The sequence below is a fragment of the Arachis ipaensis genome, chromosome B7 (assembly GCF_059453495.1).
Source record: "Arachis ipaensis isolate K30076 ecotype BB chromosome B7, ASM5945349v1, whole genome shotgun sequence".
Taxonomy (NCBI): Eukaryota; Viridiplantae; Streptophyta; class Magnoliopsida; order Fabales; family Fabaceae; genus Arachis; species Arachis ipaensis.
Window position 1 is genome coordinate 64987118 of NC_142442.1, and position 4843 is coordinate 64991960.

Consider the following 4843-nt stretch of genomic DNA (forward strand, 5'->3'; position numbering starts at 1 on the left):
TTTAACTGAATTCTGCAAATCTGTGAGACTGTTAAGACCAATGGGGTTGATCCCGAGGTCTACAGGCTTATGCTTTTCCCGTTTGCTGTAAGGGACAGAGCTAGAATATGGTTGGACTCTCAACCTAAAGATAGCCTGAACACTTGGGATAAGCTGGTCACGCCTTTTTTAGCCAAGTTCTTTCCTCCTCAAAAGCTTAGCAAGCTTAGAGTGGATGTTCAAACCTTCAAACAGAAAGAAGGTGAATTCCTCTATGAAGCTTGGGAGAGATACAAGCAACTGACCAAAAAGTGTCCTTCTGACATGCTTTCAGAATGGACCATCTTGGATATATTGTATGATGGTCTGTCTGAATTATCAAAGATGTCATTGGATCATTCTGCAGGTGGATCCATTCACCTAAAGAAAATGCCTGCAGAAGCTTAGGAACTCATTGACATGGTTGCAAACAACCAGTTCATGTACACTTCTGAAAGGAATTCTGTGAGTAATGGGACACCTCAGAGGAAGGGAGTTCTTGAATTGATACTCTGAATGCCATATTGGCTTAGAATAAAATATTGACTCAGCAAGTCAATATGATTTCTCAGAGTCTGAATGGATTGCAAGCTGCTTCCAACAATACTCAAGAGGCATCTTCTGAAGAAGAAGCTTATGATCCTGAGAACCCTGCAATAGCAGAGGTGAATTACATGGGGGAACTTTATGGGAACACCTATAATCCCTCATGGAAAAATCATCCAAATTTCTCATGGAAGGATCAACAAAAGCCTCAACAAGGCTTTAATAATGGTGGAAGAAACAGGTTTAGCAATAGCAAATCTTTTCCATCATCCACTCAGCAACAGACAGAGAATTTTGAGCAGAATTCATCTAGCTTAGCAAATATAGTCTCTGATCTATCTAAGGCCACTTTAAGTTTCATGAATGAAACAAGGTCTTCCATTAGAAATTTGGAGGCACAAGTGGGCCAGCTGAGTAAAAGAGTCACTGAAACCCCTCCTAGTACTCTCCCAAGCAATAAAGAAGAGAATCCCAAAAGAGAGTGTAAGGCCATTACCTTGCTTGGTGTGGCCGAACCCAAAGAGGAGGAGGAGGAGGATGTGAATCCTAGTGAGGAAGACCTCCTGGGACATTCACTAACCAATAAGGAGTTTCCCTTTGAGGAACCAAAGGAATCTGAGGCTCATCTAGAGACCATAGAGATTCCATTGAACCTCCTTTTACCATTCATGAGCTCTGATGACTATTCATCTTCTGAAGAAGATGAAGATATTGATGAAGAGTAAGTTGCTCAATATTTAGGAGCAATCATGAAGCTGAATGCCAAATTATTTGGTAATGAGACTTGGGAGGATGAACCTCCAATGCTCATCAAGGAACTAAATGCCTTGGTTCAGCAAACTCCACCTCAAAAGAAACAGGATCCTGGTAAATTCCTAATTCCCTGTAACATAGGCACCATGACCTTTGAGAAGGCTCTGTGTGACCTGGGGTCAGGAATAAACCTAATGCCACTCTCTGTAATGGAGAAATTTGGGATCTTTGAGGTGCAAGCTGCCAGAATCTCATTAGAGATAGCAGACAACTCAAGAAAACAGGCTTATGTACTAGTAGAGGACGTGCTAGTAAAGGTTGAAGGCCTTTACATCCCTGCTGATTTCATAATCCTAGACACTGGGAAGGAAGAGGATGAATCCATCATCCTTGGAAGACCCTTCCTAGCCACAGCAAGAGCTGTGATTGATGTGGACAGAGGAGAATTGGTCCTTCAACTGAATGAGGACAACCTTGTGTTTAATACTCAAGGATTTCCTTCTGTAACCATGGAGAGTAAGCATGAAAAGCTTCTCTCACTGTAGAGTCAACCAAAGCCCCCACAATAAAACTCTAAGTTTGGTGTTGAACCCCCACATTCAAACTCTAAGTTTGGTGTTGGGAGGTTCCAACAATGCTCTGAACATCTGTGAGGCTCCATGAGAGCTCACTGTCAAGCTATTGACATTAAAGAAGCGCTTGTTGGGAGGCAACCAATGTTATTTAATTATATCTATTTATTTTCTATTGTTATTTTTTTTTAGGTTGATGATCATGTAGAGTCATAAAAACTACTGAAAAATTAAAAATAGAATGAAAAATAGCATTAAAAATAGCTCACCTTGGAGGAAGAGCTTATTGGCATTTAAACGCTAGTAAGAAGTATCAAATTGGCGTTTAACGCCAGAAAGAAGCATCAAGTTGGCGTTAAACGCCAGAAACAAGCACTAGACTGGCGTTTAACGCCAGAACAGAGCATGGAAGTGGCGTTAAATGCCAGAAACAGCCTACATTTGGGCGTTTAACGTCAAAAACAGGCAGCAGTCTGGCGTTAAACGCCAGTATTGCATACAAAGGGCGTTTTGCACGCCTAATTGGAGCAGGGATGTTAAGTCCTTGACCCCACTAGATCTGTGGATCCCACAGGATCTGTGAACCCCACAGGATCCTCACCTACCCCACCTCTTCTTCTCTCCTCTTCTCCCCTTTTCATAACCCTCTTCCCCAAATACCCTTCACCAATCACCTCAATCACTCTTCTCCATCACCTCTTAACCACTCACATCCCTCCACTCTTCCCCATAAACCCCACCTACCTCCAAAATTCAAATTCTTTTCCCTTCCAAAACTAACCCTAATGGCCGAACCCTAAACCCTCCCCCCACTCCTATATAAACCTCTCATTCCTTCTTCATTTTCACACAATACAACCCTCTCTTCTTTCCCTTGGCCGAATACACACCTCTCTCCCTCTCCTCCATTTTTCTTCTTCTTCTCCTTCTTTCTTTCTTCTTTTGCTCGGGACGAGCAAACATTTTAAGTTTGGTATGGTAAAAGCATTGCTTTTTGTTTTTCCATAACCATTAATGGCACCTAAGGCCAGAGAAACCTCAAGAAAGAGGAAAGGAAAGGCAATTGCTTCCACCTCTGAGTCATGGGAGATGGAGAGATTCATCTTAAAGGTCCATCAAGACCACTTCTATGAAGTTGTAGCCAAGAAAAAAGTGATCCCTAAGGTTCCTTTCAAGCTCAAAAAGAGCGAATATCCGGAGATCCGACAAGAGATTAGAAGAAGAGGATGGGAAGTTCTCTCTAATCCTATTCAACAAGTCGGGATCTTAATGGTTCAAGAGTTCTATACAAATGCATGGATCACTAGGAACCATGATCAAAGTGTGAACCCAAATCCAAAGAATTGGCTTACCATGGTTCGAGGAAAATACTTAGATTTCAGTCCGGAAAATGTAAGGTTGGCGTTCAACTTGCCAATGATGCAAGAAAACGCACGGCCCTACTCTAGAAGGGTCAACTTTGATCAAAAGTTGGACCAAGTCCTCATGGACATATATGTGGAAGGAGCTCAATGGAAAGTTGACTCAAGAGGCAAGCCGGTTCAATTGAGAAGACCGGACCTTAAGCCTGTAGCTAGAGGATGGTTGGAGTTCATTCAACGCTCAATCATTCCTACTAGCAACCGGTCTGAAGTTACTATAGACCGGGCCATCGTGATCCATAGTATCATGATTGGGGAGGAAGTGGAAGTTCATAAGATTATACCTCAAGAACTCTATAAGGTGGCTGACAAGTCTTCCACTTTGGCAAGGTTAGCCTTTCCTCACCTCATTTGCCACCTCTGCAATTCGGCTGGAATTGACATAGAGGGAGACATCCTCATTGATGAGGACAAGCCCATCACTAAGAAAAGGATGGAACAAACAAGAGATCATGGACCTCAACAAGAGCATGAGGAAATTCCTCACCATGAAATCCCTGAGATGCCTCATGGGATGCACTTCCCTCCACAAAACTATTGGGAGCAAATCAACACTTTCCTAGGAGAATTAAGTTCCAACATGGGACAACTAAGGATGGAGCACCAAGAGCACTCCATCATCCTCCATGAGATTAGAGAAGATCAAAGAGCTATGAGGGAGGAGCAACAAAGACAAGGAAGAGACATAGAGGAGCTCAAGAGCACCATTGGTTCTTCAAGAAGAGGAAGATGCCACCCTCACTAAGGTGGACCCGTTCCTTAATCTCCTTGTTCTTATTTTCCTGTTTTTCGTTTACTATGCTTTATGTTTTATTTATGTTTGTGTCTTTACTATATGATCATTAGTGTTTAAGTGTCTATTCCTTAAAGCTATGAATGTCCTATGAATCCATCACCTCTCTTAATTGAAAACTGTTCTAAAAACAAAAGAACAAGAAGTACATGGTTTCAAATTCATCATTGAAACTAGTTTAATTATTTTGATGTGGTGATAATACTTTTTGTTTTCTGAATGAATGCTTGAACAGTGCATATGTCTTTTGATATTGTTGTTTATGAATGTTAAATATGTTGGCTCTTGAAAGAATGATGAAAAAGGAGAAATGTTATTGATAATCTGAAAAATCATAAAATTGATTCTTGAAGCAAGAAAAAGCAGTGAATACAAAAGCTTGCGAAAAACAAAAGAAAAAAGAAAAATGGCGAAAAAAAAAGAAAGAGCAAGCAGAAAAAGCCAAAAGCTCTTTAAACCAAAAGGCAAGAGCAAAAAGCTAATAGCCCTTAAAACCAAAAGGCAAGGGTAATAAAAAGGATCCAAGGCTTTGAGCATCAGTGGATAGGAGGGCCTAAAGGAATAAAATCCTGGCCTAAGCAGCTAAACCAAAGCTGTCCCTAACCATGTGCTTGTGGCGTGAAGGTGTCAAGTGAAAACTTGAGACTGAGCGGTTAAAGTCAAGGTCCAAAGCAAAAAAAAAAAAGAGTGTGCTTAAGAACCCTGGACACCTCTAATTGGGGACTTTAGCAAAGTTGAGT

At 41.3% G+C, this 4843-nt stretch overlaps 1 non-coding gene across 1 annotated transcript; it reads right to left on the reverse strand.

Annotated features, from left to right (window-relative positions):
* Nucleotides 1–201: 201 nt before the first annotated feature.
* LOC148552837 (small nucleolar RNA R71) lies at nt 202–309 on the reverse strand. Its single transcript, XR_015892981.1, has one exon. It is a non-coding gene; the product is annotated as a small nucleolar RNA R71 (small nucleolar RNA).
* Nucleotides 310–4843: the final 4534 nt, after the last annotated feature.